This window comes from Macaca mulatta, chromosome X, assembly GCF_049350105.2.
Source record: "Macaca mulatta isolate MMU2019108-1 chromosome X, T2T-MMU8v2.0, whole genome shotgun sequence".
In the NCBI taxonomy this organism is placed as follows: Eukaryota; Metazoa; Chordata; class Mammalia; order Primates; family Cercopithecidae; genus Macaca; species Macaca mulatta.
Genome location: NC_133426.1, coordinates 45,846,440 through 45,869,638, shown reverse-complemented (window position 1 = coordinate 45,869,638; position 23,199 = coordinate 45,846,440). Strand labels below are relative to the sequence as shown.

Sequence of the window (23,199 nt, the reverse complement as noted above, 5' to 3'; positions counted from 1 at the left end):
CCCTACAACCAATTAACTTGGAAATCTTATATTCAAGCTTCTGAATATTACTGCGGTTGTAGCAAGGAAAGCAGCACATCCAGGTAGTTAATGTAACAGAAACAGGGGCACAGGCAGCAACTTGCAGCCCCTGGCAATTCACATGGTAATTTCTTCGCCTCCACTCTCAGGCTCACTCCACCTTGCTTCACCAACCCCCTCCCCCTAAGACACAAGGCACTCTCTAGGCCATGGAAGGTGCCACGCGGGGAGACGCCGGAAGAGCGGGGGCAGAGTGCACGGTGCCCACACCCTTAGCCGCGGGCGGCTGCCGCGGGCCCCAGGAGTGGGGAACCAGTTGGGAGAGCGGGGTTGGGGGCGGACCCCAGGGCCGCACCCCTGGTGCCCCCCATCTCCTTTCTACCGCCACAGACCCAAGAACCGAAATCTGCGGCACGAAGCGCGGCGCCCGCAGCCCCCGGCTGGGCCCCGGCGGGGATGGGCGGGTAGGGGGCGGAGCGCAGCGCAGCGCGGGGCGGCGGGAAAGGGGCGGAGAGGATAGCTTGGGCTCTGGCGGGCCGCGGGACTGGCAGAACCTGCGGGCTAGGTGGGTGGCTCGCTAGCCGGGACGAAGGGAAATGAGGACCGCCGCTCCAGGGCGCGAGTAGGCGCGTGGAGTCCAGGGGCTCAGCCGCCGCGCCTCCTCCTCCTGCAGCTGGAGACTGCAACAGCCGCGGGCGCACCGGCAGCAGCGACGACCCTGCGCGCAGGTGGGCACCCCAGAGCGCGGCGCTCTGCCCGCTCCCCCGGCCACCGCGGGCCGGATGCCCGCTCTTCCAGGCCACTGCGCTTGGGGGCAAGGGCTGGGTAGGTCCAGGGGCAGAAGGAAGGTGCACGGCCCCGTGGTGTGCGCGCTTATGCGCGCACGCTGTGGTAGGTGGGGAAGAGGTGCAGAAAAGCTGCCTCCCTTAGGGTTCACTACCTCGGTTCCACTGTCCCCACCCCACCCCTTCTGAGGAGCTGAGCACCGGTGGGGCTTTGGAGAACTGCGATCTCCTACCCGCCCCGCAGTATCGGTGGTGTGTGCAGGTTGCCCTTCTCTTCACAGTCCACACCCAGCAACCATCAGGACGCCCCCTGCTCCCGGCCCGAAGACTGTAGGGACCATGGGAGGAGAGAGTGGTGGCTGGACCGGTCGGGGCGTGTGCGCGGAAGGCTGGAGTTGCTTGAGTATTGTCTGCCGGGGCCGGCGCTTGCGTCAGGGTGCTCCCTCGCGCTTTCGGGGGGTAGAGAATGGGTTTGCTGAACTTATTCTGAGGGCTGATTCTGCACATGCCCTTGGCGCCTTGTGCACGTTTGGACGAGGGTTTAATGGAGGCACGTGGGAGCAGTATCGATCTCTGGCGGGTCCCCAAAGACCCTCTTGGGATAGTCCAGCGCGTGTTCCGGGTTGAGAGGGAAAGGAGAGTGTTCCGTGTGAATGTCCGTCCTAGGGAGGAGGAGGAGAGTGTCTCAAGGAGACTTGATTTTCTTGTATTTGCTGCAATTCCATAAACCAAATCATGCTTTCGAGGCGTTAAAGTAAATTACGGGTAAGTGGGGCGGATCTCTGCCGGGGATAAAGAAGCTCCCGGGTTTGCGGGGTAGCGGGCCTGGCTGGCGTGCACGCTGGGTGGCTTTTGGCGCTGTCTCGCCTAGGTAGTGGGGGTGGAGGTGGTGGTGCTTGTGTCTTTGGCTTAAGGTGCTGGAGCGAGGTTTACTTGTCCTAGGCAGACTGTGGGACTTGGAGGAGGTAAAAAAGCTTCGCGGCGCGGTTATTCGCAATTAACTCCAGAATCTCAGTGTGTGTCTGTCGGTCGGTCTCTCTCTCTCTGTCTCTCTCTCTCTGTCTCTCTCTCTGTTTCTCTCTCTGTCTGTCTCTCTGTCTCTGCTTCTGTCTCTCTCTCTCTGTCTCTCTCTCACACACACACACACGCGCGCGCGCGCACGTCTCATGGCTGCTTGGACTTGCTGATAGTTGTTCATGAATTTTTATTCCTGTTTGTTCATTTCCTGACTTTTTTTTTTTTTTTGGAAAAAGGACTTACCTGTATTAAAATCCGTGGGGTTTCAGAAAGACCCTTCCGCAGACATTCATATTCAAATCAAGGATAGGGCATTTTGATGAAAATACTCCACCAAACTGCTGTTTGGATTGGACAAAACTGTAGTTCAGGTTAGAATTACTGTTATTTTAAATAGATATCTTACAACCTTGTGGTAAAGTAATCTTAGCCTGAATCGCCCCTGATCTTTCTTTGTGTCAATTTACAGAATTCTGAAATACCAGATGAACAAAGCGGTGAAGTTTTCTTCTAATTTTAAACGACAGGTCTTGAAATTACTGTTAAGTTGAGTTCTGCGACTCCATCTCTTTAATGATCGGCCGAGAGTGGTGTATAGTTGATGATCTGAGACTTACGTATGTTTCAATTTCTAATCAAATAATTTATCATACCATTGGGGAGAAGGACGCCTTAGGAATTTTCCACACAGAGGAGAAAGAACATTTTTGTCTTTTGGAGCAAATATTTTGCTACTTTTTCCCCAGATGTCCCCGTTAGATGTCTAGAAAAGATGCATTGTTGACGAATAATACATGATTTATTTCTCTTTTATGTCTACAGGTGGCAGTGTAGAAGCCAAACCGGGAGCTTCTAGAAGTGGTTTCTGAAAGAGTCAAATGTACATGAGTAAGCAAGCACAGGAATCTGAAAAACCACAGGTATGTAGGACAATTAATCCACCTATCCAGCTTTATAATGATTGCATTCCAGTAGTACTAACCCATTTGCTCTTATGTTCAATATTTTGACACTTACATAAACTTCTATGAAGTGAAATGTATTTTGAGGTAACCTCCGAGGAGAAACCGGGTCTCATCTATTTCTGACAGTGTATTTAAATAAAAATTCTGCATGTCATTATATTATATGACTTTTTACTGTTCTAAAAGAGTTGTTTTTCCATTGTGACCATGTGGCTTTGCATTTAACCAGTTGTTTGATATTTGCTTTTCAAAACACTTTTCCTGAAACTGTATAAAACTGCCAGTTGTTCTGAATAATTTCATTTGAGATAATGTTAACAGAGTCACCTGCATGAACCAATAGCAGTATCAACTTAAAAAATTTTTTTATGAGACAGGGTTTGGCCTTGTCACCCAGGTGGGGGGCAGTGGCAGGATCTCAGCTCACTACGACCTCCATCTCCTGGGCTCAAGTGATCCTCCCACCTCAGCCTCCTGAGTAGCTGGGACTACAGGTGTGCACTAGCACGCCGGGGTTGTTTTTGTATTTTTTGTAGAGACAGGGTTTTGCCATATTGTCCAGGCTGGTTTTTAACTCCTGGGCTCAAGTGATCTGCCTGCCTTGGCCTCCCACTGTATTAGGACTACAGGTGTGAGCCACTGCACCCAGCCAAGTATCAGCTTTTAATAAAATTGCGTCTCACTGTTGAATTGACGTAACACCGATCAGAACACAGATGCATTAGGAGGCTTCTTTTAAACCAAACCCTTCTGTTATTAACCTTCTGATGATTTTTCTCCTACTACCTTGCTGTTTTTACAGGCCCACTAATTTGCCTGCTTGACTAAAATAAGGACGAGTTGTGTGCTGAGGAGAGACATGTTTGTAATGTTATTCATTGTGACACAGTTCAAAAGAATTTGCCTTTGATTCTCATTAAAATGTAAAGTTTTGCATATTAAGGTCCTTTTTCAACAACTGAGCAACTCTTTATAATGAAGGGCAGAAGATGCCAAAGGGAAGAAAATGTTTACCTTTGTGGGCTTTTTCTTTCGTGGGAATGGTAGGTCATAGCTATTGGTAGTTTTTTTTTTTTTTTTTTTTGAGAAGGAGTCTCGCTCTGTCGCTCAGGCTGGAGTGCAGTGGCACGATCTCGGCTCACTGCAACCTTCGCCTCCCGGGTTCAAGTGATTCCCCTGCCTCAGCCTCCTGAGTGGCTGGGATTACAGGCACCCGCCACTACACCTGGCTAATTTTTGTATTTTTAGTAGAGATGGGGTTTCACCGTGTCGGTGAGGCTGGTCTCCAACTCCTGACCTCAGGTGATCCTCCCGCCTCAGTCTCCCAAAGTGCTGGGATTACAGGCGTGAGCCACCACCTGCCACCGCTGTTGGTACTTTCACATGGATGCTCAAGTTATTGTGTTGGCTGTGTTAAGGGTCAGGCATCAAAATGGCTGCTCAAGAGAATGAAGCTTTCTTTTTGTGGGGATGCAAGGGGTGGGATGGGATGCACAATTATCACAATGCTGGAATGTGGTGTTACCTCGACATTCTGCCTTTACAGCTGAGGAGGGATTTGTTTCGCCCCTGCTAATGAAGGTGTTAAATAAACTTGGATGCTGTTATTGAAGCTTAAAAAATAATTGAAACTGGGTGCCGTGGCTCAAGCCTGGAATCCCAGCACTTTGGGAGACCGAGATGGGAGGACTGCTTGAGCTCAGAAGTTCAAGACCAGCCTAGACAACATGGCAACACCCTGTCTCTAAAAAAATTACAAAAAGTAGCCAGGCGTGGTAATGTGTACCTGTAGCTATGTGTACCTTTAGTCCCACCCAGTCGGGAGGCTGAGGTGGGAGCATCCCTTGAAGCTGGGAGGTCAAGGCTGTGGTGAGCCACGATCATGCCACTGCACTCCAGCCTGGGTGTGACAGTGAGATCCCTTCTTAAGAAAAAAAAAAAAAAAAGAAAGAAAAGAAAAAAAGAAATTGAACACTTACCAGAAGAAAGCAAACAGGGAGCTCAGACTCAGAAAGTGTAGATTACACTAAATACTGAAGGGTTCTCACTTTGAAGACTCCATGGATAAGGAGAGGCTTCAGGAAAGCTCTCGAACATTTAGGAACATGTAAGTTTGCACTGCCTGAGACTTAGATTCATTATCTGACTAAGGAAATTGGGATGTAACTAATTATCCCTCAACATATCTAACAGGAATGGAGTCTCCTCAGTCAAAAAGGAAAACAGCAAGGTTGATATTTTATTTCTTTTTTTGGAATTACAGTATATTTGTTGTAGAGCCATTAGGTGCTTTAGAGATATTTGACTTTGGATGTATAACGTACATAATAAAGTGTATAAAAGGTACTGGTCTAAAATGTACTGCTCAACGAGAATCACTTGAACCCAGGAGGTGGAGGTTGCAGTGAGCCGAGATTGTGCCACTGCACTCCCACCTGGGTGATAGAATGAGACCCTGTCTCCAAAAAGAAAAATAAATAAATAAATCAATAAATCAATAAAGTGTACTACTCAGTGAAACTTTGCATGCGTGTATACCATGTGACCATCACCTGAGTCAAGATGTAGATTTCCAGCACTCCGGAAGATTTCGTCTTGTCCCTTCTGTTCAGAGTTCATCTTACCTCCAACAAGAAGGTAACCACATTGTGATTTTTAAAAAACTCCATCCACTAGTTTTGTCTTGTAAGTTCCATATAAATAGTATCACATAGTGGAAACTCTTGTGTGTGTCTTTCATTCACACATATAGACAGGTACTAGAATGTCATAGACATAACATGAAGTCTATGAGATTCATCCACAAGGTTGTGCATATCAGTAGTTCTAATCTCTCGCTGAGAATCATTCCATTGTATGCATATACCACCGATTGTTTCTCCATTTTCCTGTTAACTCTTTGGATTGTTTTCAATTTGGGGCTAATACAAATAAAGCAGCCATGAACACTCTTGCTTATGTCTTTTGGTGCACGTGCCCAATCATTTCTCTGAACATAAACTTAGGAGTGGAATTGTAAGGTCATAGGGTAGGCATATATTTAGCTTTCGTAGATATTGCCAAACAGTTTCCCAAAGGGATTGTACCAACTTAAATGTCCCCAGTAGTGTATGAGTGTTCCAGTTAGTGGCTCTACATTTTAATGAACACTTGGTTTTATCTGTCTTTTAAATTTTAGCTACTTTGCTGGGTGTACAGTGGTATCTTTGTGGGTTTTCTTTTCTTTTTTATTTTTTGAGATGGAGTTTTGCTTTTGTTGCCCAGGCTGGAGTGCATTGGTGTGATCTTGGCTCACTGCAACCTCCGTCTCCCGGGTTCAAGTGATTCTCCTGCCTCAGCCTTCCGAGTAGCTGGGATTACAGGCATGCGCCACCATGCCTGGCTAATTTTGTATTTTTAGCAGAGATGGGGTTTCTCCATGTTGGTCAGGCTGGTTTTTAAAAACGTATTTTATTGTAATTGTGGGAAATTATGTGTATTTAGAATTTACCATCTTAACCTTTTTTTTTTTTTTTGAGACAGTGCTGGAGTGCAGTGGTGCGATCTCGGCTCACTGCAGCCTCTGCCTCCTGGGTTCAAGCAGTTCTCCTGCCTTAGCCTCCCGAGTAGCTGGAACTACAGGCGGGCACCACCATGCCTGGCTAATTTTTTGTATTTTTACAAATAATTAGGGTCTCACCATGTTGACCAGGCTGGTGCTGAACTCTGACCTCAGGTGATTCACCTGCCTCAGCCCACCAAAGTGCTGGGATCACAGGTGTGAGCCACTGCACCCGGCCAACCATTTTTGAGTGTACAGTTAGTAGCATTAAGTACATTCAACTTGTTGTCTAACCCTTACCACCACTCATCTCCAGGACTCTTCATTTTGCAAAACTGAAACCGTACCCATTAAACAGTAATTACCCAATTCCCACTTCCTTAGCCACTGGCAACCACCATTCTACCTTCTGTGTCCATGGATTTGACTGTATACTTCATGTAAGCCAGATCATGCAGTGTTTGCCTTTTGTGACTGTCTTATTTAAACTTAGATAATGTCCTCAAGGTTTAACCATGTTGTAGCATGCATTAGAATTTCAGTTTCAAGGATAAATAATATTCTATTGTATGTATATGCCACATTTTGTTAATCCATTCATCTGTCAATGGATACTTGGGTTTTCACCTTTTGGCTATTTGTGAATAATGCTGCTCTGAACCATGAATGTACAGATAACCTCTTCAAGTCCTTGCTTTCAGTTCTTTTGGGCATATACCCAGAAGTGGAATTGCTGGATCATATGGTAATTCTATTTTTATTTTTATTTAAAAAGTTTTTAAAGATAGGGTTGGCTGGGCATATGGCTCACACCTGTAATCCCAGCACTTTGGGAGGTTGAGGAGGGCAGATCACCTGAGGTCAGGAGTTCGAGACCAGCCTGACCAACACGGTGCAACCCCATCTCTACTAAAAATAGAACAATTAGTCAGGCGTGGTGGTGGGCGCCTGTAATCCCAGCTACTCGAGTGGCTGAGGCAGGAGAATCACTTGAACCCGGGAGGCGGAGGTTGCAGTGAGCCGAGATCCTGCCACTGCACTCCAGCCTGGGTGATAGAGCCAGACTCTATCTCAAACAAATAAATAAATAAATAAAGATAGAGTTCCACTCTGTTGCCCCGGCTGGAGTGTAGCGGTATGATCATAGCTCACTGTAGCCTCAAACTCCTGGCCTCAAGTGATCCTCCTTCCTCAGCCTCCCAAGTAGCTGGGACTACAAGCATGTGAAACTATGCCTAGCCAATTAAAATTTTTTTTGTTTCTTGCTGTATTGCCCAGCCTGATCTCAAATGCCTAGCCTTAAGTGATTCTTCTGCCTCAGTCTTCTGAGTAGCTGGGAATAAGACACAAGCCATTTTACATTCCCATCAGCAGTGTACAAGGGTTTCAGTTTCTCCACATCCTCGCCAGCACTTTTTATTTTCTGTTTCTTGATAGTAGCCATCCTGATGGATGTGAGGTGGTCCTTGTGGTTTTAATTTATATTTCCTGGTGAGTAATGATGTTGAGTACTATTTCATATACTTAATGACATTGGGATATATCCTTTTGTTAAGTGCCTTTTCAAATCTTTTGCCCATTTTTGAGTTGGGTTGTTTTTTGGTTGGTTGTTTTTTTGTTGTAAAAGTTCTTTGATATCCTGCATATGAGTCTTTTGTCAGATATCTATGTTATAAATATTTTCTCCCAGTCTGGTTTGCCTTTTCACTGTCTTAATGGAATCTTTTGATAACTTGGAAGTCTAGTGATCAGTTTTTGCCTTTTAAAATGGCTATTTTTGTGTGTGTGTTCTGTTTATGAAATTTTCGCCTACTTTGGGGTTATTTTTTAAAAACCTCCTTTTTAGTAACTGAAAACATATGGAGACAATCTGTTTGGAAGATACAGTAAATTAACTATAAACGTATTTCAAATATGTGCCCTGAGTGTGGGAGTTGGTGATATACACCTTTTCTGCAGCAGGTGGCAGAAAAGGGATTTGAAGCAAGTGTGTTTATATGGACATAGATGCCGTTACTCAAGTGGCCTCCACTCAGGGCCCCTCTAGATTGGGAGGAACCATAGGGAAGAGCTCAGTGATAACTCTTCTCTAGGAAAGAATGTAGCAAAACATATGGGTATTTATACTTTCTCAATTTGTAATCCATGCTTGCCAGATGATTCTTCCCCTCCCCTCTTCCATCCCCAAGGACAGTCGCTGCTGTTCAGTGCCACAGCTTTCCTTAGCCCCTCAAGATCCTGCCATTCATTAGCTTTTTCCCTTCATCTTTTTCTTGAAAGGTCTGCATTTTCTGTCACTTGGATGTCTTGAAATGTCCCCCTCTCACTGCCCCATGTTCTTCAGACCCTTCAGACCCCTCAACCCCCACCTCTTTATCTCCTGTTCCCACTACTATCCCTCAGCTCAGGCTGCAGATATGTATTTGTTAATCGCCTCCCAGACATCTCCCTCTGGATGTCCCACAGGTGCCTTTCATATGAAACATGTGTTGTTCCTCTCCAGTCTGCTTTTCTGCTTTCCTACCCTAATTAATATATTTACCATTCCTCTAGGATTCTGAAGTAGAAGTCTTGGCACTGTACCCGATTCTCCTGCACGACCTTTATCACCCTCACAGCTCATACTTAGTTGGTCATCAAAGCTGCTGAGTCTTTCTCCTTTTTCTGAAACATCTTTCATAGACATCCCCTCTTCCCCATATTCACTACCTCGTGGTTCTGGTTCTTTAATCCCCCTTTAGGATTGTAGTAATAGCCTCCCATCTGATCTCCCTGATTCTACTCCTGCCTGTAATCCATCTTCCACTTGTCATCAGCTTTCTTTTCCTAAAACACAGATTTAATCATGCCGTTTCTTACTTAAAAAACGATTTGTAGCTCTCCACTGCCTACAAGAGGCATTCAAATCCCTAAGCATGATTTACAATGTGAGACCCTTCATTATTTGCCTTCAATCTGTTTTCTCTGCTCTATCATCTGCCATTTCCTCCCCACACTCCATCTGTCCTAAACTATTTTCCATTCCTAGAACATTCCTTGAGTTCTTTCCTGCATCTATGCTTTTGCACATGCTGTTTCTTCTATTTCTGATGTTCATGCCTGTCTACCTGGCAAGTTACTAGTGTTCCTTTAAAAGCCAGCTGAAAAGTGGCCTCTTTGAGCCTTCCTTTTCTTTAAGTAGATCTTGTTATTCATCTCTCATTTAGTGTGGTTGGAGGAAGTGATTCATAATTGCAGGCAGTAATGCATATTAATCATTGTACCCCCAGCAACTACTGGGGCACTACTTGAAAACGAAAGGTATTTAATAAATGTTCATGGAATGAATGAACTCATGAAGAACCCATCTGTACTCAGATTTTGTTGCTTAACAGCTCATCACAATACCAGTTTACTTAGTGGTTTTAAACAACTACCATTTCTTTAGTTCTTGATTCTGTGGGTTGGCAATTTGGGCAGGACTCAGCTGGATGGTTCTTTCAGTTTGGGCAGGTCTTCTGACGTTGGCCACCTTCACTTGTGTCTGTGATCTCTGTGTGGGTTGGAGGCTATCTCTTCTAGGATGGCCTCTGCTCGACAATGTGGTCTTTAATCTGTAACCAGGCTAGCCTGGGCTTGTTCACACTATGGCTGGCAGGGTTCTAATTGAGAGTGCAGAGGCAACCAAGGCCTCTTGAGGCCTAGACTTGCAACTGGCACAAGATTATTTCCTCTGAATTTTGTTAGCCAAGGCAAGTCACAAAGGCCAGCCCTGAATCAGGAGGTGAGGAACTACGTCCTATCTCTTGATGGAAGGAGCTATTTATACAATCACATTTCAAGGAACATGGATAGAGAGGAGAGAATAATTGAAGCCGTTTTTGCAAGCAATCTACTGCACTTATTTGGGAGCAGGAATGGAGATTAGAGCAGGCTGGGCCAAGAAGGTTCATTCCACTTAGATCAGCAGCAGGGGGCGCAGTTCTGACCCTCACTCATAGGTTTAATTGCACCTAACATGAACCCAAGATGGCTCTCTGGTTCCTAGCATCCTCCTTTGGCCCTCCTCTCAAATCCTCAGCCCCTCTCCCCACTTTTTTTTTTTTTTTTTAATCTGAAGCATATCTAAGACAGCCCCAGTTTCCTTTTGGCATTGGTAATTTGGGCTGGCCTAGTGGAAATACCGTTGGTGGTGCTATGGGATGAGAAGGAACTCTTCAGTATTGGATAAGGGAACAACACCTCTCCTCTTCATCCTGGAAGCTGCTGTGTATAGCCTTGGAAACTGGGGGCTTTCTCACTGTGGAGCACCCTCAAGTATTTGCCATTGATTTGTCTCTATCCTCTGATGTAAAAGGCGTTTTCTGGGAGAGGAGAGTGTCAGGAAACAAAAAGAGATCTGATCGATTGGGACTGTTCATCTATGTTCTTCCTCACCATGTATGAAAATTTAAGATATTCTCCTACTGAGAAACAGTAGTCATTTACCCAATTGTAATGTCTGTGTGCTTTCCCAGCTGTTACAAACTCTTTGGAGTGGAAACATGAATTTAAATGTCTCTGATACACCACCCATTAGAGGAACCTTTTTTGAGGAATAGACTACATTAGGAAAAAGTATAGTTACAGTATACAATACAGAAACTCAATTGAAATATGCTAAAACATGTATGAAGAGATCCTAGTTTTCGAGAGGTAGTATAATAACCATGAATAAGTTCTATCTTTCCCAGAACTTGGCTTCAGTGTACATCTGATTGTTTTAGTAGAGTTGTTAGAAGTAGTTTAAAAAAAAAAAGCGGATGTAAATTTCACCCCATTCATGCCCATTTCTACTAATCCTAGAGATAGAGCAGTACTGTGAAGTGACCAAAAGGCATAAAAGAATAGGAGGCACTTACAGGGTCTTAAGACCCCTCATGACCGCTCAGTGAACTCTCATTGCCTCTTGCCAGTCCTAGATTGGCTGCTGACACAGTTGGAGGCATGAAAAATCCACAACCTGAGTAATCCTCTGCTGAAATAACAGCTGTGCCATTTGCGGGTGAAAATAGAATTTTTTTCCTGCCCCTCTGGAATTTTAATTTATGTTAAAAATTATCTTTTCCAAATTTTTTCTTATGGCATGCTCATGCTTTTCATTTATTCAACAGAAGATTGAGTTTTTTATCTCACCATGCCTTGTGTGTAGATCATTTCCTTATTGGATTCTGTGTAGTGTTTGTTGTTTACTTAATGACAACATAAACTCAGTCATAGTTAAATATTTTTAGAAGACCACAACAATTTGAGTTAGGAAATCAATGTTTTTATCTATTAAAAATGTATCAAATCAAGGTATTTTAACAGACTAAAATAAGATACTAATTTTTGTTTATCCAAAAGAGTTAGCTTGGGCTGGGCGCAATGGCTCAAGCCTATAATTCCAGCACTTTGGGAGGCCGAGGCGGGCGGATCATGAGGTCAGGAGTTCAAGACCAGCCTGGCCAACATGGTGAAACCCGGTCTCTACTAAAAATACAAAAATTATCCGGGCATAGTGGTGGGTGCCTGTAGTCCCAGCTACTCAGGAGGCTGAGGCAGGAGAATTGCTTGAACCTGGGAGGTGGAGGTTGCTGAGATCGTGCCACTGCACTCTAACCTGAGTGACAGAGCAAGACTCCGTCTCGGGGTAAAAAAAGGAAAAAGAAAAAAAAAAATAGTTTGATGTCATAAGCAACCACAAAACATTTTATACACTATATTACCAACATGATGCATAATGTGAATTCTAAGTTACATTTACTGATGTATAAATACATGTTCTAGGCCAGGCGCGGTGGCTCACGCCTGTAATCCCAGCACTTTGGGAGGCTGAGAAGGGTGGATCACGAGGTCAGGAGATCGAGACCATCCTGGCTAACATGGTGAAACCCCATCTCTACTAAAAAAATACAAAAAATTAGCCGGGCCTGGTGGCGGGTGCCTGTAGTTCCAGCTACTTGGGAGGCTGAGGCAGGAGAATGGCATGAACCTGGGAGGCGGAGCTTGCAGTGAGCCGAGATCCCGCCACTACACTCCAGCCTGGGCAACAGAGCGAGACTCCATCTCATCTCAAACAAAACAAAACAAAACAAAACAAAACAAAACATGGTCTATATGTACTATACTATGTCTCTGTTGCTGTTGGGGGTGGGTTGTGGGAGAGAGAGGGAGAGAGAAAGACAGAGAGAGAGAGAGAAAGCGAACAAACCCAGACATCCTCCTGTGAAAGGTTAAAATACTGGCAAAAGCTATTTGAAAAGCATAAGTAAATGTAGAGCTGATGTTTCTTAAAACAGCCATGTAGGACAGTGATTAAGTTCAATGAGGGAAGGGATTATTAGCTAACAAGTATATTTATATTGAAGGAAGGCTGCGACAGAGAAACAACTAACAAATTCAAGGTGGTAGTTTTACAAGCCTTAGGTGCCATACTGAGTGATGTTAATGGACCTACTGTTGGCTTTTATTTTTTTATTTTGTATATTTTTATTTTTTATTTTTTTGAGACAGGGTCTCACTCTGTCACCCAGGCTGGAGTGCAGTGGCGAGATCTTGGCTCACTGCAACCTCTGCCTCCCAGGTTCAAGCGATTTCCTGCCTTAGCCTCCCGAGTAGCTGGGACTACAGGCGTGTGCCACCACGCCCAGCTAATTTTTTTTGTGTTTTTCTTTTTAGTAGAGATGGGGTTTCACCATGTTGTCCAGGCTGGTCTCAAACTCCTGACCTCAGGTGATCCACCCACCTCGGTCTCCCAAAGTGTTGGGATTACAGGTGTCAGTCACTGCGCCTGGCCTATATTTTTTATATTTTTGAGATGGAGTCTCACTCTGTCACCTGGGCTGGAGTGCGGCGGTACCATTTCAGCTCACTGCAACCTCCGCCTCCTGGATTCAAGTGATTCTTCTCTCTGCCACCACACCTGGCTAATTTTTGTATTTTTAGTAGAGATGGGGTTTTACCATGTTGACCAGGCTGGTCTTGAGCTCCTGACCTCAAATGATATGCTCACCTCGGCGTCCCAAAGTGCTGGGAATACAGGTGTGAGCCACTGCGCCCAGCCTGTTGGCTTTTAAAAGAGATTTTAGAATGCACACATTTAAGATGGACTAGATGGTAATCAATTACTCTCCAATCATTTGAATACTAATCCTTACATTGGAAAATATTTAGGATGAATTATATGTTTTATAAAAATATTCTGTTTTTGTTCCTGATTAATGATGTAATCAAAAATTTTCTTCCTGTCATGGCATTGTCAGTATGTTGGATTTCTGGATGTAGGCTTGGGCACAGAAGCATCTATGGTTGCAGAAGCATCTTTGCTTATCCACTAGCCCAGCTGTGCAGGTAGGTATTTGACCAGGAAAATATAATGGGGAAAGACAATAGAGTCTTAATGAATTTCCTAAAGAGGAAGGGGCATGGCCATCTCAGCCAATCCCAATGCTTCCGATTTGTACACGATTGAAAGAACAGATGATATTTTTCCTTAGAATAGCTGAGGAAAGTAAAATGCCATGCACACTGAGGGAACACCTTGTGCCCTGTTGACAAACCATTCATAGGATCAGCTGTTGTTCTTTCTTTATCTCCAGGGAGGGCAATGTAGGATCTCTTCGTTTAGTCACCTATATATATGATAATGCTATGCATTTTCTTTTCTTTTTTTTGAAATGGAGTCTCGCTTTGTTACCTAGGCTGGAGTGCAGTGGTGTGATCTTGGCTCACCACAACCTTCGCCTCCTGGGTTCAAGCGATTCTCCTGCCTCAGCCTTCCTAGCAGCTGGGACTACAGGTGCCCGCCACCATGCCCGGCTAATTTTTGTATTTTTAATAGAGATGGGGTTTCCCTGTATTGGTCAGGCTGGTCTCAAGCTCCTGACCTCGTGATCCACCCACCTTGGCTTCCCAAAGTGCTGAGATTACAGGCGTGAGCCACCGTGCCCGGCCAATACTATGCATTTTCTTATCCATGTTATGAGGAAGACCTCAAGACTCAGACATAATCTGATTGCTGGGGTTTAAGTGACAGTCCCTGCAGGCTTTTAAATGGAAATTTTAGAACATACACATTTCAAATGCCGCAACCTTTCTTGCTTCTTTGACATGTGGTCCTGCTCTGCCTGTGCTGGTCAACATCAGGTATAGTCATAGCGTGTATGTATGTGTGTGTGTGTGTGTGTGTGTGTGTGTGTGTGTGTGTGTGTGTGTGTGTAGTGAGGTGGGGGCGGGGTGGTTCTTCCCAGTGATTGTAACAGATTTTTCTTACCTATATGGTCAGAGTGAATGAGTACCTAGTGTGCTGTATTTTTTATCACTATTGGTGATTTTCCATCGCTATCAGTGAAAAAATATATATTTATATATTCATGAAAATAACAATATTTCACCAAGAGTTTTGACCCTGAATTAGATGTGGCCTTGGACTGGCATGATGCTGGAATCAGATGGCTGAACTAGAAGTGAGGAGGCTGCTGTTCTGTCCCCAGTTAGCTTCTAAGTAGCTATGATGTCTGGGCACATCCTTTTATTGGTCTGGGCTTCAGGTATTGTCATCTTTAACATGAGAGTTGGACTATTTTTTTTTTCTTTTAAGAGATGGAGTCTCACTCTGTCGCCCAGGCTGGAGCGCAGTGGTGCCATCTCGCCCCACTGCAACCTGTGCCCTGCCTGTTTCAAGCGATTCTCCTGTCTCAGCCTCCCGAGTAGCTGGGATTACAGGCGCCTGCCACTGCACCCGGCTAATTTTTTGTATTTTTAGTAAAGACAGGGTTTCACCATCTTGGCGAGGCTGGTCTTGAACTCCTGACCTAGTGATCCACCCACCTCGGCCTCCCAAAGTGCTGGGATTACAGATGTGAGCCACCGCGCCTGGCCGAGAGTTGGACTATTGATCTCTGAAGTCTCATCACATTCTCACACTCAAGTCTTTTTTTTTTTTTTTTCTTGAGACAGAGTCTCACTCCATTGCCCAGGCTGGAGTGCAGTAGCATGATCTCAGCTCACTGCAACCTCTGCCTTCCCGGGTACAAGTGATTCTCCTGCCTCAGCCTCCCGAGTAGCTGGGGACTATGGGCGCTCACCACTATGCCTGGCTAATTTTTGTATTTTTTAGTAGAGATGGGGTTTCACCAATTTGGCTAGGCTGGTCTCGAACTCTTGACCTCAGATGATCTGCCCATTTCAGCCTCTGAAAGGGCTGGGATTGCAGGTGTGAGCCACCGTGCCTGGCCTCAAGTTTTAATACTATGGTTGGATCTCCCCCACACAATTTCAGCAAAAACTACATCATAAAACTATAATTGAGATTTTAAAATTTGATTGCATAAAATGTGGAGTTGCATTTTTTTAGAATCTGAGTATAGTTTTTAATTTTTAATTTTTATGGGCACATAGGTATATATTTATGGGTTACCTGAGATATTTTCATATAGGTATGCAATGTGTAATAATCACATCAGGGTAAATTAAATGGCAGATTCATCACCTCAAGCATTTATCATTTGTGTTATAGAAAATCCAATTATACTCTTTTAGTTATTTTTAAATGTACAATTAACTTATTTTGGGCTGGGCACAGTGGAACATGCCTGTAATCCCAGTACTTTGGGCGACTTAGGCAAGAGGATATCTTGAGCCCAGTAGTTTGAGACCAGCCTGAGCAACATAGCAAAACCCTGTCTCCACAGAAAAATAGTAAGAAAAGTGAGCTGGACATGGTGGCTACACGTGTGGTCCCAGCTACTCAGGAGGTTGAGGTGGGAAAATCACTTGAGCCCGGGAGGTCAAGACTGCAGTGAGCCTTGATCTGCGCCAGTGCACTCCAGCCTGGGAGACAGAGCCAAACCCTGTTTCAAAAAAACAAAAACAATAAAACACTAAAAATTAGGTTGGGTGCCGTGGCTCAAGCCTGTAATCCCAGCACCTTGGGAGGCTGAGGCGGGTGGATCACTTGAGGTAAGGAGTTCAAGGTCACCCTGGCCAACATGGTGAAACCCCATCTCTACTAAAAATACAGAAATTAACTGGGCACGGTGGTGGGCACTTGTAATCCCAGCTACTCGGGAGGCTGAGCAGGAAATCTCTTGAACCCCGGAGGTGGAGGTTGCAGTGAGCCGAGATTGCCCCACTGCACTCCACCCTGTGCAACAAAGCGAGACTCCATCTTAAATAAAACAAAACAAAAAAATTATTTTTGACTGTAGTCACCCTGTTGTGCTGTCAAATAGTAGGTCTTATTAATTCTATTTTTTGTACCTATTAATCATCTCCACTTTCCTCCAACCCCCTACTATCCTTCCCAGTCTCTGGTAACCATCCTTCTCTCTATCTCCGTGAGTTCAATTGTTTTAATTTTTAGCTCCCACACATCAGTCAGAAAATACAATGGTTGTCTTTCTGTGCCTGGCTTATTTTACTTAACATGTCCTCCAGTTCCATCCATGTTGTTGCAAATGACAGGATCTCATTCTTTCTCATGGCTAAATAGTACTCCATTGGGTATATGTACCACATTTTCTTTATCTATTCATCTGAGCACTTAAGGTTACTTCCAGATCTTGGCTGTTGTGTGCACAGTGCTGCAATAAACATAGGAGTGCAGATATATCTCTTGGGTGGTGTACTGGAGTTGCATCATTATGTTAATGAAATGAAATCAGTGGCCAGGTGGAAACCAGGAGGTAATCATCCATCACAGTATGGATGCTCGTCAGCCTAACCTGATAAAGCCATTGTAAGTTGAAAATATCATTAAGTTGAAAATGCATTCAATACACTTAATCTGTCAAACATCATAGCTTAGCCCAGCCTACCTTAAACGTGTTCAGAACACTTAAATTAGCCCATAATTGGGCAAAATCGTCTTAACCTGAAGTCTGTTTCATAGTAAAGTGTTGAATATCTCATGTAACATATTGAATACTGTACTGAAAGTGAAAAAACAATGCCTATATGAGTACTCCGGTATGATTTCTCTTGAATATGTATCACTTTTACACCATCGTAAAGTAGAAAAATCATAAGTGGAACCATGGACCATCTGCATATTCAAATTTATGTTATTGTGGGGTTTTCTGTTCTTGGTCAAGAGCAGAGTGACTACAACCCTGCTACAGTGTAACATTTTATTATCACGTTAGGGTGAGTCCCCCGTCACTGTTCTCAGTCATAACCTTTCCAAGGAGAGGAGGCTGAGTTGTATTGGACTCAGTTTGCTGCTACTATATGACTTCCTCAGTTTTTGCCAAGTTTTTGTACTAAGCATTTGACATTCACAAGTCCAACTCTGATTTTCTTGTATATGCATCCTGCTTTGGGCTGGTGAGCTTGGTTCTGAAAAGCTTGATGTCTTTTATCAGTACTGGAAAACTCTTAGCCATCATCTCATTTGATTCTGCCATATTCTGTCTTTCCCCTCCTTCTGGTTCTCCAATTACAAGGACATGAGACCCTTTGATATTTCTTAGGATCTGCTTCTTTTTCCCCCCTTTTTCTATTTGGGTTTTAATAATGGATATTTTTCATTAGCCTCTATATTCAGTTTACTAATCTTGTGTTTTGCTGTGTCCAGTCTGCCATTAAACCCATCCAGTGGATTAATTTCGGATAACTGTATTTTTTCTTAATGTCAGATATTTTATTTTTCTAGGATGTCATTTGATTCTTTTAAAGCTAGTTTCTAGTTCTCTGTTGATATTCCTGGTGAATTTCTCTTTTCACCTATTTCCTCTTTTTATTCTTACTTTTAAAATCAATCAATCATGTTATTTTAAAGGTCTTATCTAAATCCAATATCTGGATCATCTGTGAATCTGCATCTATAGTCTTATTTTTCTCTTGAATATTGGTTACAGTTTCTTGCAGTTCTCAGGTCTAATACTTATTTAATTTTATGTTGGGCATAATGCCCAAAAGAACCTTACTAACTCTAGATGATATCTTCCTCCAGAGAAAATTTCCCCTCTTTACTTTGTTAGGTAAATGCAGTGAAGGACTGAACACTTTCACTCCATTGAGAATTAAGCTAAATTAAGGCCAGACTGCAGTTTTACGAAGACTCAATCCAGCTATCCTTGTCTGTGCTTCTCAGGCGTGGCTCTCCTGGACTTTGATCAAAAGCCTGGAAGACCTTTGTTTCCTTAGTCCTGCAAAACTGTGGAAGATTCAGTCCTGCCCCTTGGAGGTCTTGAGTTTAACTTCATGCCCCATCCCGAATTTCAAATTCTTGCAACTGTTTGAGGGTAAAACTGATTATGTATGTGAGGGAACACTCATACTCTACTAAAATGCTGTCTCCAAAGCACTATGAAACTGTAGGAGATTTCACTCTGCCTTCTAGAAACCCTTAGCCTAATATCTCACTCTCCTTCCCCAGAACTGAGTAAATGGGAATAGTTCCCAGCTGTCACATCAGCTTTTGTGTATTCACCATAGAGCTTTGCTGGTTCTCTTTCTCGCAGCAGAAATCCCTTGTCTTCACAAGTCTCAAGAGCCCAGAGTTCCCAGTTCCCTGGAGGGTAGGAAATCAGATTATCAGCTCACCTCCGAAGCGCTCCTTTCCTCTGGCATTCTTGTTTTTGAGTCCCTTATAGTCTAATGGAAGCCTCAGAGTTTTTTCTTCAAGAGACATGTAAGATGGGATCTGTAATTTCATAATATGCAGCATTTGCATGTCCTCATCTATTCTCATGGGGTCTTCTGTTTAAACATTAAACATTTTTCAGCTTCATGATAAAAAGTAATTTTGGTAGTAAGCACCTGCTGACTCATTACAATATTTTCAAAGGAGGAGAATGGGAATACTTAGACAATATGGTTGTCTTCAAAATATTTTCATTGCATTTTTTAAGTTTTTCAAATTTTAATTTATCTAGAAAACACTTTGTAGGTAGAAGATGGTAATGGAGGCAGTCTCAGTTGTTTTAAATCTCCCTCAGATGGATTCCTTATTGGATCCATTTACTTCTCTTGTAGTAAAATGAGGCATGACTGTCATTACAAACCCTCCCATTTGAGAAGAGAATTTGCTCCAGAGAATTCTAGTACCACTAATAGGCAGTGTCCATATGGTTTGCACATGTAAAAACAAGAGAATGAGCTCCTCAAATTATTTAAATCTGAACCATTTCATTGTTAAAGAGCAATTCCGTTAACTTTTGTTTGAAGCTGTGTAAGACTTGGCCAGTGTCGAGAGCCCCAGGGTCAATGGAGGCCCTTAGTTCTAGTGTTGGCTCTGCTTCCACAGGCCATTTGCCAGTGAGGCCTCTGTTCACTCATCCTGAGAATGAGAACATTGAAATACTTGAATCCTAATGCTGTCTCTGCCCTTTGGATTCCAATCAGTCATTTATCACTTGGAAATTAAGGTTATACATGCGTTTCAATAAACTGCATTGCCAGGATCGATTTAAAGGAATGAAAGTATGCAAATTTCTTTTAACTCTTTAAAATTTTCTATTTCCGACCTAATGAGGAAGCAAGGAGCTGCGTGTGAAGAGCACTAAATGGCGTGTAAACAAATAAAAAAGAAACAGTGATTTTTGAATCTGGAGTACCTGAATTCGAGTCATAGGTACTGTCTGCTTTGGTGCCTTGGGCAAATTAGCAACCATAAGCCTCAGTTTCCTCAACTAGAAAGTGGATAGAATAGTACAGTAGCTTTACCTATCACACGTGGGTGTTTGGGGGAGCCAATAAAACATTTCACGTGTGAAGGCTCTTTATAAATAGTAAAGGGCTATGAAAACATCGATTATCATTAGGACTAATGATGCAGCCCTTGTCAGCAGTAACCATCTGTTGTGGCTGTCGCTCTCAAAAGCAAGATGTGAAAATGACCCAAAGGCATTTCAATTACGTTCACCTTGAGTTTTGTTCCCATGTCACTTTTTTTGTTTGTTTTTGGTAGGTAAGCTGACACTATGGTTAGGGTTTGAGCTCTGTCCTTGGAGCCATTGAAATGTAGAGCTGGAAGGGACACTAGAATCACCAAATTCCCCTCTTTTAAGATGTAGCTTATGAAGTTGAATTGACTTACCTAAGTTAACAGAGCTGCTTCAAGGCAAAACCACAAAGAATTTTGCTTAAACTCTGATTTGTATAATTAGGACTATAATTTTGATCAAGGACCAAAATAATGAAGGAGATTTCTTTTGCTTTCAAACTTTGGGATTCTCTATTTTCCTTCTCCCTAGCCCCAGTGATATCTTTCACTTCCCTCCTATTTCACAGCCCTCTCCTTCCATTTGGATGGTATAGTACCTGTACCCACTTCAGAGAAGAGGGTCCTCTATCTCTCACCCAAAACCAATCCCCTACCTGTGCTCTTGATTCCCACCCATTTTTGCCTCCTCCGGGACCTAATCTAGCAGTCATTCTGTCTATGACCTATTTTGTCTTGCTCTCCCTTTCTGTTGGTTCTTCTTGGTCTACAGATGTGTCCAAACTTGTAAGACTGTTTACTTCATCCTACATACTGCTTCTTTTCAATACTTGACTATTGAAAAGGAAACTGGTAAGAAGAGTCACAGCTTTTTCAAGTTCGATTAATTCCTTATATGGTAATGTACAAGTACAGGGACTGGTGCTTTGTAGTAGCTCAGGAAAGTTCTTTCCCCCCCTCCTGACTCTCCCCTTCCTCTCTGTCATCCCCTGCCTTCTTGTCCTCCACCTCCCTCTTGTTCCTCTTCTTATTTCTTTCTGTTCCCTGCCTTCTCTTGTCCCCTTAACTCCCCAGTTTGTTGCAATTTGTTTCCTGGCCTCCCTTGGGGACACTGATCTGGCTTTTGCTCATCAATGACCTAACAATGGACTCCAGTGGCTGTTTCTCAATGACACCTGTCTGTTTTTAACTTGCTGCCAGTTTCTTGGTACTTTTTCTTCTTCTTTTAGCCTACATGATCCTTTCTTCTCAGGATCTAGGCTGGATTCTTCCTCCCCTTCTAGTTTTCTGAGTGATGCTCTTCTCTAGTAGAATTCAGCATCAACCTGTAGTCAACTCCCTACTCAGCTGCCATCGGTGCTCACCAGCATGGTGGGCTGCTTCCTCACACCCTTGACACCATGTTGAATCTTAAGGCTTCAGCCCCTTGCTTCTCTTTTCTTTCATAAACATTCAGCCCAAATGCACTCTTCCGAGAAGTCTTCACCAGCAACCTCAGTTACAGCTCCATAGAACTTTTTTTTTTTATTATACTTTAAGTTCTAGGGTACATGTGCACAACGTGCAGGTTTGTTACATATGTATACATGTGCCATGTTGGTGTGCTGCACCCATTAACTCATCATTTACAGTAGGTATATCTCCTAATGCTATCCCTCCCTCCTCCCCACAATAGGCCCCGGTGTGTGATGTTCCCCTTCCTGTGTCCAAATGATCTCATTGTTCAATTCCCACCTACGAGTGAGAACATGCGGTATTTGGTTTTCCGTTCTTGCGATAGTTTGCTGAGAATGATGGTTTCCAGCTGCATCCATGTCCCTACAAAGGATACGAACTCATCCTGTTTGATGGCTGCATAGTATTCCATGGTGCATATGTGCCACGTTTTCTTAATCCAGTCTGTCACTGATGGGCATTTGGGTTGATTCCAAGTCTTTGCTATTGTGAATAGTGCCGCAATAAACATACATGTGCATGTGTCTTTATAGCAGCATGACTTATAATTCTTTGGGTATATCCCCAGTAATGGGATGGCCGAGTCAAATGGTATTTCTAGTTCTAGATCCTTGAGGAATCGCCACACTATTTTCCACAATGGTTGAACTAGTTTACAATCCCACCAACAGTGTAAAAGTGTTCCTATTTCTCTACATCCTCTCCAGCACCTGTTGTTTCTGATTTTTTAATGATTGCCATTCTAACTGGTGTGAGATGGTATCTCATTGTGGTTTTGATTTGCATTTCTCTGATGGCGAGTGATGATGAGCATTTTTTCATGTGTCTGTTGGCTGTATGAATGTCTTCTTTTGAGAAGTGTCTGTTCATATCCTTTGCCCACTTTTTGATGGGGTTGTTTGTTTTTTTCTTGTAAATTTGATTGAGTTCTTTATAGGTTCTGGATATTAGCCCTTTGTCAGATGAGTAGTTTGCAAAAATTTTCTCCCATTCTGTAGGTTGCCTGTTCACTAGAAGAAAACCTAGGTAATACCATACAGGACATAGGCATGGGCAAGGACTTCATGTCTAAAACACCAAAAGCAACAGCAACAAAAGCCAGAATTGACAAATGGGATCTAATTAAACTAAAGAGCTTCTGCACAGCAAAAGAAACTACCATCAGAGTGAACAGCTCCATAGAACTTTAAAGGCCCCTCTAGTAGCCCTGATTTCAGTGCTGGGATTTCACTTCATCCTCTCCATTTTGTTCCTGCCTCTAGCAGGTGAGTGCCTTGTGGCAGAGACTGTGTCTGATTTATTTCTATGGGACTTGACCCTCCGTCAGTGCTGAATAAATGAGAGACAGCAATCATTCATTTAAGTACACTTCTGTAGATAAGTACTCTTCCGCTTTAAGAGACTGAATGTTGATTAGCCGCAGGGAAGAGAAAAGTGTAAGATCAGAAACGACTTCATGGTGTATGTTGTTATGGGAATCTATGGTATTAGCCAGTTTATTAAATATTAAATTATTTTATACGAAGTAGCCCAGTGTGATAGGTAGAATAATGGTTTTATGCTGTGGTTTGGATATGGTTTATCCCCAGCAAAACTTAAGTTGAAGTTTGTTCCCCATTGTTAGAGGTGGGGCCTAATTAATGGGAGGTGTTTGGGTCATAGGGGTGGATCCTTCATGAATGTTGGTGCTGTTTTCACAGTAGCGAGTTGTTGCTCTCCCTAGACTGAATTAGTTCCCACAGAGAGTGG

At 43.4% G+C, this 23,199-nt stretch overlaps 1 long non-coding RNA gene across 2 annotated transcripts; it reads left to right on the top strand.

Moving 5' to 3' along the window:
* Positions 1–570: 570 nt before the first annotated feature.
* LOC106995197 (uncharacterized) lies at positions 571–12,857 on the top strand. 2 transcript variants are annotated; one of them, XR_013412758.1, is made up of 4 exons: positions 571–749; positions 2,646–2,743; positions 3,591–5,425; positions 7,375–12,857. It is a non-coding gene; the product is annotated as an uncharacterized LOC106995197 (long non-coding RNA). The 2 variants fall into 2 exon arrangements; XR_001441951.3 differs by lacking the exon at positions 7,375–12,857 and having other exon boundaries at positions 3,591–5,746.
* Positions 12,858–23,199: the final 10,342 nt, after the last annotated feature.